This window comes from Pseudorca crassidens, chromosome X (assembly GCF_039906515.1).
Source record: "Pseudorca crassidens isolate mPseCra1 chromosome X, mPseCra1.hap1, whole genome shotgun sequence".
NCBI classification, from domain to species: Eukaryota; Metazoa; Chordata; class Mammalia; order Artiodactyla; family Delphinidae; genus Pseudorca; species Pseudorca crassidens.
This window is the reverse complement of record NC_090317.1, coordinates 34,825,570-34,839,230: the sequence shown is the minus strand read 5'-3', so window position 1 is coordinate 34,839,230 and position 13,661 is coordinate 34,825,570.

The window sequence follows — 13,661 nt, the reverse complement described above, 5'->3', positions numbered from 1 at the left end:
ACCATCTTAGTGTTAGCCAATACCTCCATCATGTCACGTAATTATTATTTCCTTTTGTGGTTAGAACATTTAATATCTAGTCATTTAAAAACTTTGAAGTTCATAATACAGTATTGCTGACCACAATCACAACATTGTGCATTAGATCTCCAGAACTTATTCATCATCTAACTGCGAGTCTGTACCCTTTGACCAACATCGCCTCGATTCCCCCACCTTCAGCCCCTGGTAGCCTTCATTCTACTCTGTTTCTATGAGTTTGGCTATTTTAGATTCTACATACAAGTGAGATCATACAGTATATCTCTTTTTCTTTCTCACTTATCTCACTTAGCATAATGCCCTCAGGGTCCATCCATGTTATCACAAATGGCGAGATTTCCTTCTTTCTGATGGCTGAATAATATTCCATTGTATCTACAGATCACATCTTCTTTTATCCATTCAGCCATGTGGTTTTGATTTACATTTTCCTGATGATTAGTGACATTGTACATGTTTTCATGTACGTGTTAGGCATTCGTAGGTCTTCTTTGGAGAAATGTCTATTAAGTTCCTCTGCCCATTTCTTTTGTTTGTTTGTTTTGTTTTTTGTGGTACGCGGGCCTCTCACTGTTGTGGCCTCTCCCGTTGCAGAGCACAGGCTCCGGACGCGCAGGCTCAGCGGCCATGGCTCACGGGCCCAGCCGCTCTGCGGCATGTGGGATCCTCCCGGACCAGGGCACGAACCCGTGTCCCCTGCATCAGCAGGCGGACTCCCAACCACTGTGCCACCAGGGAAGCCCCCTCTGCCCATTTCTTAATTGGATTTTTTATTATTGAATTGTATGAGTTTTATAACTATTTTTTATATTAACTCCTTTTCAGATATATGGTTTACAAATATTTTCTCCCATTCTGTAGGTTACTTTTTCATTTTATTGATTGTTTATTTGCTGTGCAGAAGATTTTTAGTTCGATGTTTTCCCACTTATTTGTTTTGCTTTTGTTGATTGTGCTTTTGGTGTCATATATATAAAAAAAAAAACGTTGCCAAGACCAATGTCAAGGTTCTTTTTCTTAATGTTTTCTTCTAGGAGTTTCATGGTTTCATGTTGTATGTTTACATTTTTGATCTGCTTTGAGTTAATTTTTGTGTGAGGTATAAGATACAGGTCCAATTTAATTATCTTACATGCAGTAAGATAGTTTTCCCAACATTATTATTGAAGAGATTATCCTTTTTACATTGAGTATTCTTGTCTCCCTTGTCAGATATTAGTTGACTGCATCTATAGATTCAATGCAATTTTTATCAAAATTCTGATGGCATTTTTCACAAAAAGAAAAAGCAATTCTAAAATGCATATGGAACCACAAAGGATCCAGAATAGCCAAAGCAATCCTGAAAAAGAAGAACAAAGCTAGAGGCATCACACTTCCTGATTTCAAACTATACTCAAAGCTATAGTAATTAAAACAGTATAACACTGGTATAAAAATAGACACATACACCAATGGAACAGAATAGAGAGCCCAGAAGTAAACTCCCACATAAAGTCTTAATAAAAATTATGTAAGTCCTTGATTGTCAGATGATATTATTTTTTAAATTGTTGTTACAGTCACTCTAGAAATTTAAAACAGCATTTTTAAAAAATAATTTAATGGGCTTCAGTTAATGCTTGATATACTTCTTTAGAAAATTTTTGAATCATTCTCAAGCTAATACAGAGGTAAATCTGTAAGGACCATTAACTTTTTTTTTTAAAATGTTGAGCCTTCTTTTTTAATTAATTTATTTTTTTATTTTTGGCTGTGTCAGGTCTTCGTTTCTGTGCAAGGGCTTTCTCTAGTTGTGGCAAGTGGGGGCCACTCTTCATCGCGGTGCATGGGCCTCTCACTGTCGTGGCCTCTCTTGTTACGGAGCACAGGCTCAGTAGTTTTGGCTCACAGGCCTAGTTGCTCCGCGGCATATGGGATTTTCCCAGACCAGGGCTCGAACCTGTGTCCCCTGCATTAGCAGGCAGATTCTCAACCTCTGCGCCACCAGGGAAGCCCCATTAACTTTTTTAACAAACTTTTTTATTGGAGTTGATTTACCTGAAACTAACACATCATTGTAAAAGGACCATTAACTTTTGAAGAGAGTCTTGTAGCACTCAGGATCTATTTGAGAAGTAGTAGGACTTTGTTTAAAAGCAAAATAACAAAATGAAACACTAACTCTGATTCTTTGAAACAGAAGTTTCTTTCCCTAAAGTAAAACTGCTTACATTTATAGATGAAAATAGTTCTTAATAAAATTATTCCCCTTTAAAACTTGCTTTCAAATACTAAAATTCATAATCTTTTTTTCTTAGATTAAAAAGAAATATATATGATATCTTTCTGAGGACCTGAGAAACATTATCGAGGTCCATCTAAGTTAAAGGTGGGAAAAAGTAGGTTCTTTTTGTGCTTTAAAATTTATTAGAAAATATAAGACTGCTTTATCACTAATGGATTTTCATCAGAACAATCATGCGAAATGGCCCAATCACTGCTCTATTTAACAAGCTGTTTTCATTTGTTCAAGGATCCTCAAATGAGAAAGGGGGTATATTCCAGTCCATTTACATTGCTTGCAAATCAGGCCAGGTGATCAGAAACAAATCTTCTCCGAAGGAAGAGTTTTATTTGATAGGAGAAAATCTTTTTTTTAAAACTTTTATTTTATTTTATTTTTTATACAGCAGGTTCTTATTAGTTATCTCTTTTATACAAATTAGTGTATATATGTCAATCCCAACCTCCCAATTCATCCCACCACGCACTGCCCCCCTTCGCTTTCCTCCACAGGAGGAAATCTTTTAAAGTAAGGCAATCCTGATTTATACATTCAATTGGAAAGGTGCCATTGCAACCAGCCTCTGGAATTATTTTATCTGAAGAATTACTAAGAAGGTAATAACTTTTTCAAGAATGATTTCTCCAGGAAATTGGATCACTTTAGAAAAATGGAAAATATTATGAATGGCATGTGGACTGGTTCTGCAAAATTAAAACCTAAGACTCTATCCACTGTGCCTGGGTCAGCAGGGCAGTGGTGCTGGCTCTGTGTGACATTACCTTAAGGTCATTGTTACGGGTCATGAGGGGTTAACCACAAAATGCAAGGCAGAAGCATGGTTGGGTAGGCTCTGTCAATCACTGTGAATCTATGTAGCAGTCTTAACAGGAGTAAGATGATTTTTGTCATTAATCTCAGGGCTCTGGGTAGCATCGGTGGACTATAGATTGACATTGAGGATTGAGGTTGTAAAGTCAACACAGAAAAAGTTCTCTCAGGCCTCACGAAGTCTGGGACTATAGTTGCTCTTACAATTAATTGCAAAATAGATGAAAAATACACTTAAATCTAATGTGCCAAACGTTGATCTGTCAATTAATAATGGCTATCAAGAGCTTTGTGTTGAGAAGGATTCCCAGGCTTATGTGGAAGGAGTGTTGAGATCAGGTAGCAACGTGTGCCGTAAACCTGAGAGGAAGAAGTGGGTGCATATTTGCCAAGTGATTGCCATTCCTGGACTGGGAGTTGCTGCTGTCTCTTAGGCTCAGTCCTATCTTGCCTAGCCAGTTCCTCACCGATGTTTAACAAAGTTCCCTCACCTTAGTAAGCTATGACCAGGGTCATTTTTTCCCATCAAATTTATGAAGACTTTGAGGGGAATCTGGCCTTTGAAACTGGTGTACCTGCTTTTCTGCTTGATGATGGGGTCACCCCTTGAAAGTTATATGGGAATGTGGTCACATTGTCCTTTTTTTCTGAGGTTCACTGTATTGTGAGACTAGCTTCTGACACCAGGGTGCCACAACCTTCTATGAGCCAGGTGGATAGTCAGTCTCTATCTTTAACTGTCAGTTAAATTTAACTCCCCAGGGCTTCCCTGGTGGCGCAGTGGTTGAGAGTCCGCCTGCCGATGCAGGGGACGCAGGTTTGTGCCCCGGTCCGGGAGGATCCCACGTGCCGCTGACCGGCTGGGCCTGTGTGCCATGGCCGCTGAGCTTGCGCGTCCGGAGCCTGTGCTCCGCAGTAGGAGAGGCCACAGCAGTGAGAGGCCCGCGTACCGCAAAAAAAAAAAAAAAAATTAACTCCCCAGATTAGTCAGATGTCCTCACTCATTTACTTGCTTTGAATGCGCTTTGGAATGATTCTTTTCCTAGCAGCAAGCATCTGCTTAGATCGGAATTGATCTCTTTGGTGGCCAAAGACTCGTATCTGTTTCCTGTCCACCTTGTCCTATACTTTTGATTCTGGTGGATCTCTTAGGCCCGAACCACTGGACCAAAGCTTTACCAGCTGCCCTGTCTTTTGGAATTTGACCACGTCAAATTCTTGTTACGTATTCAGCCTTTGCTCTCCATTTTCTTTCCTTAAGCATTGATATATATGCTCTCCAGGTTTTTACTTCTATATCTACTTAGTTTCTGGCCCACTGCTCTCTACTGATAACTATAAATTCCTCACTTATGACTCATTGCCTCATGCAGCCTTTAACCCATTAGTTGTTATAGACTGTGATTTTCACATCTTGTGAAAACCCTTAGTTCCAGTTCCCCACCCTCTCTCCGTAACGCACAGTTGCCCAATGTTGACAAAAACCCCAGTCAGGTGAATTAGGAGGTGGGTATGGGGTCAGGTGAATGATGGACGTGGCCTGTCCCTTAGAGTCAACATGATGGCATCTACCGAAGAAATCAGGGTCTTCAGAAGCCAGTCTGAGGCATTTAGACCAGAGTAGCAAGGCTGTAGTCTCCAGCAATGTCCTTTTGGCAGGCTAAAAATATCATATTTGAACATGAATCACATGTATCAAACATGCATTCAACCAGAAAAACACAGATGGAATAGTGGAAGTAGGCTTATAGGTTTGTATTTAGAGTGAGTCAGTAATTCCTTAAAATGTAGGGTTCTGTGCTATGGTGAAACCACTTTACATCCATGCTTGTGTGTTCAAGACATAATTTAAGAGCAAAAAGGGACTTTAGGGATCATATAGCCCAATCTCCTAATTTTACAGATGAAGAAACCAAAGCCTGGAGAGGTTAAGTGGCTTGTCCAAGGTCACATAATTGGCTAGTGGTACAGCTAGGACTAGAAAGAACCCAGGTCATCTTACATGCATTCCTTTTTAGGCACTACTCTGTCTCTCCACAGTTGCATTGTTTTCAAATTATGAGTGACTCAGCTCACTTCAAAGGGCATAGAACTAATTTCCTTCTGATTGAAATGAGGCAGTCACAGGTTTTTACACAAGAAAATTGAAAAATGATATATGTGACTTATTTCTTTGTTCCTTCCTGTTTTTGTCTCTGGATCAAGAGGCAAAGGAAGCTAGGAGAACAGTTGGAAGCAAGACAAGGTAATCCAAATGCTTCCATGGAGCAGAGGGCACATACACTAGGGAAAGCAAACAAACATCTGCTCATCGTTGGAGTGAAAACAGACAATCACATCTACCTGTCTCAGTAGAGAGATGAACCAACATTGTAGCTCTCAGGATCTCTGCTTCTAAATTTCTAGAAGATATGGTTGCTGACTCTAAAGGGAGTGAACCACTCCTTATTAAGTGAACCAACCTAGGTACTAAGAAAGAAGGACAACTTGGAAGACATCCAAGTCTAGTTGGAGGATACAGCTCTTCTTTTAACAAAGGGAAAATGCTAATTCATGGTTTAATGGAATGTTCCCTGATTTGTTGCGAAATTGTTCATCTGAGATCTTTTGCTTGGGATCACATGCAATCAGTCTGCCTATTACTAAATTGGACCGGCCAACCTCATTTTTTTCATTTTGCTGTTGTTCTCTTTCTTTCTTTCTTTCTTTCTTTCTTTCTTTCTTTCTTTCTTTCTTTCTTTCTTTCTTTCTTTCTTTCTTTCTTTCTTTCTTTCTTTCTTTCTTTCTTTCTTTCTTTCTTTCTTTCTTTCTTTCTTTCTTTCTTTCTTTCTTTCTTTCTTTCTTTCTTTCTTTCTTTCTTTCTTTCTTTCTTTCTTTCTTTCTTTCTTTCTTTCTTTCTTTCTTTCTTTCTTTCTTTCTTTCTTTCTTTCTTTCTTTCTTTCTTTCTTTCTTTCTTTCTTTCTTTCTTTCTTTCTTTCTTTCTTTCTTCCTTTCTTTCAGTATTTATAAGTGCTTACTACATCCTAAGCACTATTCCAGATGTCAAAGATACAATGTGAAAACAAGTCCAATTTCTTGCTTTGGAGAGGCTTCAGTCTAGTGTGGAGAGAGATAAGTAAAAACAATAAATAGAGTCTGAAAAAGGATGTGGTATAAATATACTCAAGGTACTATGGAATGGCAATTATCTGTCTGAGATGGACAAGAAAGGCTTTCTGGAAAGGTTAGGCTTGAGTTAATCTTGAAAGAAAAGTAGGAGCTGGGCAGTAGGTGAAGGAAGAAATCAGAGAGAACAGAATGTACAGAGAGAAGTAAGCTGAGATAGCCTGACAAATTCTGGGTTCCCACAAGGTATTCAGTCTGTCTGGCCTGTAGGGTTTGAAGGGTGGGGTAGTGAAAGAAGAATCTGGAGAAGTAAGCAGGGGCAAGGGCTTTGTATGCTGAAGATGGTTGAAAATCAGTGAAGGCTACTAAATATTATACCTTCAAAATATTCTTAAACTCAACACATTGTAGTGGGCAGTGTGCTGAGTGAAAAAATCATGGTCTTTGGAGTCAGACAGATCTATATGCAATCATTTATAAAGTGTGAACCTTGGGCAAATTACTTAACTGCTTTAAGCATGCTGCTTTACCTTTAAAAGTGAGGATGATTATTTCTGCTTCGTTTGTGGAGAAGAGTTAATAGTATATGTGAAATTGCCAAGCATAGAACTAGCAGATAATCAGTGGATGTTCATCTTTTATTCTCCCTCCATTTCTTCTTTACCTTCTTCCATTTGCATCCTGACTAATCCTTCCTTCCTTCTCTCCATCTGGAGATTTGCTGGGTTTACAGAAATGGTGGGTGTCTTGTGTGGCTTCACATCCTTGTTCATTAAGTGGATGACATTTAGAAAACAATTTTGTGCAAGCTTTGTTCTCATAGTAGTAAATGTACCAGACCACTGCAATGTCCACCATTGATTGGATCTGCTTGCTGTTGCTGGGTGACATATTTAAATAATCCTGTCATAGACATGAAACATAAAGCAGTTTCTCAATTTGTAATCAGAACTTTACCTAACAAAACTGTTGCAGCTGTGGTAGGATTGAATTCATTCTTACACTCCCTCTCTCCCCAAACCTATCAAACTGTCAGCAGCCTGCCTTTTGGAAAAAACTAGACATTGTTTTGCTGTATGTTTTTCCCCAGTGTTACCATATGCAGTTCTTCTGCTTGTGCTATGAAGATATCTGAACAATTTCATATGTTTAAAAGAAAAGGTCATTTCCAATATACTGTGTTTGGGTTAAAAAAAACCCTCAAGAAGCTAAGGAGCTTAAAAGGCTTAAAGAGAATGAGTTTCCATAATATTCTGAACTAGAGTTATTAGATTCTCACTGCTCCTCGATAGGTTGGGTGTGGCGTTCACATAGATGACTCTGGGGCATTATTCTTCACAATCAACTAACTTGCTTGGTTCCTAGAGTAAGAAGAAAGTAGATCAGTTATCTAGTTTCCAACCTTCTGTTTTACGCTTGAGTCCCCTCTATAGCATTGTTGCCAATTAATTATGGAACTTCTGCTTTACCAGATTCAGTGATGTGATGGACATCCTTTCTTGCTTAAGGCAGCACGTTCCATCTTTGGACTGCTTCTACTATTTAGAAGATGATTCTTGATATTAAACTAAAATATCTTTTTATAACCTTTGGTTCCAGATTTATGACTTATAGTCATATTGAATAAGTCCTATCACTTTTTTCACCTCTAGACCTCTCAAATGTTTGGAACCAACTAACATTTGACAAATTCCCTCCCCCACCAGAATCTTCTTTACTCTCAGCACATTTCCATTCAATCAGTGGTTGCCTATAAGAACTGATTTCATGTTTCTTTACAATCCCTATCAAGTGCATTTGTATATACCTGTCCATATACTTCTTAAAGGTTAGCACCCAGAATGCTGTGTATACTCACAGTATGCTGCAACGCATGCAGAATAGTCTAAGTTATCACCTATCTTGTTCTATTAATGCAACATAAAATCAGATTAGCTGCTTTTGGTGGCCACATCAATATTATTCTGTATCAAACTTACAATTGATTAAAACTCTAATGTAAATTTCCTGTTATATGCCATCCATCGTAACCAGTCCTTCATACTCTTTTAAAAATTTTGGTCATGTTTTCTAATGTATCTTATATATCTACCATCTTCTGCCATCTCCAAACATGACAGATCAACCTTCTCTGAGAAAGAAAGAAAGATAGATAGATGAAGGAAAGAAAGAAGGAAAAATGAAAGAAAAACCCAGGAAGTTTTCCATTGGAAATATTCTAGTAGAGCACTTCTTAACTTGGGATCCATGAATCAATAGGAGCTTGATGAATTTTATGCAAAATGTGTGCATATATGTATTATTTTCTGCAACAAAACTCCATAGCTTTCATCATATTCTTAAAGCTATTCACAGTCCAAAGAAATTAGGAACTCATGTTCTGGAATGGCATCAAAACACTCTGGCTGAAGTCATTCAATCTTTAAAAAAAAAAAAAAAATTTGAAATGGTTTCCAGGCAATGGTTATCCATCTTCAATGCATGGGTGTCATGAAAGACACTGTTAAATATCTTTGTATATGGATATTCTGCATACCATACATCTCTGATTTACAAGGCTATTGGCCATGTCATAGAATGAAATGAACTTAGTCTAAGCTGACCATCACTTGCATTCTTATTTGCTCATGAACAATTATTTTAACAATCTGCTCTAGAATCTTTCCCATGACTCAAGTAGTCAATCATTCATTCAACAAGTAGTTGTTCAGCTCCTGCTCTGTGTCAGGAACTATTCTAAGCACTGGGGCTAAAACAGAGAGCAGGACGGACAAGATCTTGTCTCCCATGGAGATTGCATACTAGTGAGGGAGTCAGGCAATAAACAAACACACAAATAAGATCATTTCAGGTACTGGTGAATACTGCGAGGAAAATAAAATAAGGAAATGGGATAGAAAGTGACTGGAGTAGGGGCAGGGCAGTAACACTAGATAGGTTAGGGAAGGCATCTATTAGAGAATGGTATTTTAGCTGAGATCTGGTTGACAAGGATTTAGTTTGCAAATATGTAGGGGGAGAATCCTTGAGGCAAAGATAACAGCAATGCAAAAGCCCTGGGGCAAGAACAATCTTGGAGTGTTCAAGGGACAGAAGATCAAAGTGGCTGAAGCAGAGTTAACAATGGAGCAATAATAAGTAATGGAGTTTAAGGAGGAGACAACATGGTAAGAGTAATGGTAGAGTGTAGACTTTGTTCTAAGCGCAAGGAGGATTGTAGGAAGGAGCAGTGTTTCATGGTCTGATTTACATTATTCAAAGAGTCTAACTGCTGTGTGCAGAGAATGAATTTTAAGGGAGCAAGGAGAGAATGGAGACAATTTGCCTATATTTAATTTTGGAATCTACCGTCCTTCTCGTCTTAAAAAAAATAAGGAATGCATCTCCAGCACTCATCCATGATTTCATCTCTTCTCTGTGATTCCTCAAAGATAATGAATATAGCTTGACCAATTGTATACATTCTTGGATTTAATTCATACATCCCAGGAAACTGAAAGGCATTTAAAACACTAGAACAGTAGGTTTTTGCGTGTGTGTGTGTGTGTGTATGTGTGTGTGTGTGTGTGTGTGCATTTTACAATCTTTTCAACCATTTTAGGCTTAAGTTATTTCTTAGCAATGGTTGTTTTTTACACTTTTCAGCCTGAAAATAATTCTCTTTGACACAGGAGATAGAAACAAAATAGGATTTAAAGGCGTCTACTTTCCTTACGTTATCCATCACCCTGGACAGCTCTCTGGTTTATTTAGGTACTCACTTCTATTTTTTTCTGTTACATCAGTATAATTTACAATTGTATAGTTCAAATTGTCTTTTTGAGGGTTTTCTTGAACCATATCTTGAATTCCAGTATCCCATACTAGCTCAGCCATTTACTACCTTGGATAAAGATTTTAACCTCTCTGTGTCCATTTACTCAACTATATAATGGAGACAATAATATCTATCTCAGAGTGGTTGTGAGGATTTAATGAGTTAAACATATAAAATGCTTTGAACAATGCCTGTCACATAGAAAGTGTTCAATAAATGTTAGCTACTATTATTACTATTATATTATATTTTGGGCATGAGCTTCAGGTTCTATACCTCCTTTGTACCACTTCAGTATGACAGCCTTGCAATGTCTATTCTCAGATTCAGTGTTAGAGTTTCTTAACTGCTTTTTATTCTATTTACTTCTTTTGCATCAATTCCTGTGGCAACTCTTGGAAGGAGGTTGTGCAGACCTGAGTTTAAGTCTTAACTCTGACATTTACTAGCTCTGTAACGTTGGAATAGGGGTCACTTTCTCCAATCTCAGTGTCCTTTTTAGTAAAACAGGAATAATTGTTTTCACTTATTGTCTTTCACTGTTGGGTAGATTGACTGGGAAAGTATATGTACAGCTAACAAAGAGCATGACATATAGTAAAGGCTCAATAAATTCAAATCTTCCTTTATCAGTGTTTTCGTGCTACCCCAACCTGGTTGTGTTATCTGTAAGGAAAATGAGGATTCTTCTTGGAGTATGATGCTCAAAACAGGCTCTCTCCTCCAGCCTGGCCTTCTGGCCAGCTGAGCTGCCCCTCTCAAGTCACCAACCTTATATCCATTCTTTAGTAGTTCTTGGCAATTTGTTGCCTTTGAATGGCCACTAGTTATGCTGAATTACTTGATATTTGGCATTCCCATTGTAGTGCCACCTTGATCTAGATTCTATTTATTTATTTATTTATTTATAATTTATTTTTGGCTGCGTTGGGTCTTTGTTGCGCGCGGGCTTTCTCTAGTTGCGGTGAGCGGGGGCTACACTTCTTGCAGTGCGCTGGCTTCTCATTGTGGTGGCTTCTCTTGTTGCGGAGCACGGGCTCTAGGCATGCAGGCTTCAGTACTTGTGGCTTGCAGGCTCTGGAGCACAGGCTCAGTAGTTGTGGCGCACGGGCTTAGTTGCTCCGAGGCATATGGAATCTTCCTGGACCAGGGCTCGAACTCGTGTCCCCTGCATTGGCAGGCAGATTCTTAGCCACTGCACCACCAGGGAAGTCCCTAGATTCAATTTATAATTTATGTCATAATCAATTTAGTTTTCAGGGAACAAATACATATTCAATGCAAATGCTATTCAATAGTAATTAATCTAATACTGTTAGTTTGATCCATTTTTCCCTTTAGTTTGCTCTACATTCGCCTTGGTTTCCCCATTGGTAAAATGAGAATGATGACTGTACCTAAGTCACAGGGTATTGGTGAAATTAAATAAGAAATTCAGGGACAGTGTTTAGCACAGTGCCTGACTCATGGTAAGCACTCACTAAATGGCAGCTATATAGACATTGATATATAGGAATACATAATTATGAACATCTGAATCATATGGATATGGACTTGACTTCAATTCTCAGTGATGCTGCTTACTGGTTATACTAGGGATCCCCATTCCTTTTGATTATCATTGAAAATTTATTGCTCTTATGTTCTCTCCCCTCAACACCTTGCTTCCCTGGTATATAACTGTCTCCATAACTGCATGGACTCCATTAGAGACATAGCTATTTGCCTCTGCCCTTGGGTGGGGTAAGTCCCCTTACCCCAATTAAACAGGAACATTTATATATCTCTTTTACAGATGAGGAAAACTGAAGCTCAGAGAGGCATATCTAACATCATTTGATATACCTGCTGAATTGTAACCTCCCCTGATCAGCAAAGCTGAGCCTCTGTCTCTAGGCACCCCAATTCCTACTAGTCCTGGGTCTCTGTTCTACATCCAAACTATATTATCCTGAGGCTTTGATGCTCTGCTTGGCTGTGGATGTTCCCTGATAGTCTCTTCCCTAGTCCTTAGACTCACCATTTACTGGCTCAAGAGGTCTGTTCTGAGTAAATCACTCACCCTAGACTATGGTGTTTCTACCTTTCTGGTTTCAAGTGTCACCTGATTGGAACTTCCTGCTGGTATGCTTCACACAGAAGATTTACTCTCCTGGCTAATGAGGCCAGTTGGAATGAGTATGAGGTATCCACACCCTGTCCTGGTGTTTATTCCTCACACTCCTCTTGCGCCTGTGCTGATATGATCCCATCAGGCTTTATGCCTAACCCACAGTGAATAAGAAAAGGATAATTTCAGTCTGTGTGGATGAATCTTCTTTGGCTAAGGCTCTTCCTTGAGTCTTTTAAACTTCACTATACATTTCTCTACTTATTAACTGTACAATACAATCTGGAAAAGCATCATATGGCACTCTTTATTTGCCAATGTGAAAAAATGACTTTGCTCAAATTAATAATAATTTTGTAATATCAGGATCCTAATCCTATACATCATGCATCTTTCCTTCCAAATTTTTCAATAAATAAATTGATATGTTAAAACTAGAGCCACTTTCCTTTTAGACTTGCATCTATCTGGTGTGGGGTGGGGGGGCTTAAAAATAAAAGCAAATCCTACGGCTGGTGTAATAAGTAATTGTATGCCTTTTTATTTTTAGAAAGATCTTCTTATAAGAACAAACTTTACTGTTCTCTCCTGTAAATTATGGTCTTTGTGAAGAAAATTAACTTACCTAATGCAAAAGATACAGTTAGATGTTGACATTCCAGGCAAGTTCACTTCAGATATCAGTGCTCCAAAATAGAAGAGAGTGCCGGTTTTGAAGGAAAAATGAGACAGAAGATCAATACTGAAGAAAGACTGAAGCCATCTTTTGGTCTTTGGATATGATGGAATTGAAGTAACTTCTAACTCTAAGGATTTCTTTCTTTCTTTCTTTCTTTTTTTTAACATCTTTATTGGAGTATAATTGCTTTACAATGGTGTGTTAGTTTCTGCTTTATAACAAAGTGAATCAGCTATATGTATACATATATCCCCATATTTCCTCCCTCTTGCATCTCCCTTCCACCATCTCTATCGCACCCCCCTAGGTGGTCACAAAACACCGAGCTGATCTCCCTGTGCTATGCGACTGCTTCCCACCAGCCATCTGTTTTACATTTGGTAGTGTATATATGTCCATGCCACTCTCTCACTTCGTCCCAGCTTACCCTTCCCCCTCCCCGTATCCTCAAGTCCATTCTCTCCATCTGCGTCTTTATTCCTGTCCTGCCCCTAGGTTCATCAGAACCATTTTTTTAGATTCCATATATATGTGTTAGCATACGATATTTGCTTTTCTCTTTCTGACTTACTTCACTCTGTATGACAGACTCTAGCTCCATCCACCTCACTACAAATAACTCAGTTTCGTTCCTTTTATGGCTGCGTAATATTCCATTGTATATATATGCCACATCTTCTTTATCCATTCATCTGTTGATGGATACTTAGGTTGCTTCCATGTCCTGGCTATTGTAAATAGAGCTGCAATGAACATTTTGGTACATGACTCTTTTTGAACTATGGTTTTCTCAGGGTATATGCCCAGTAGT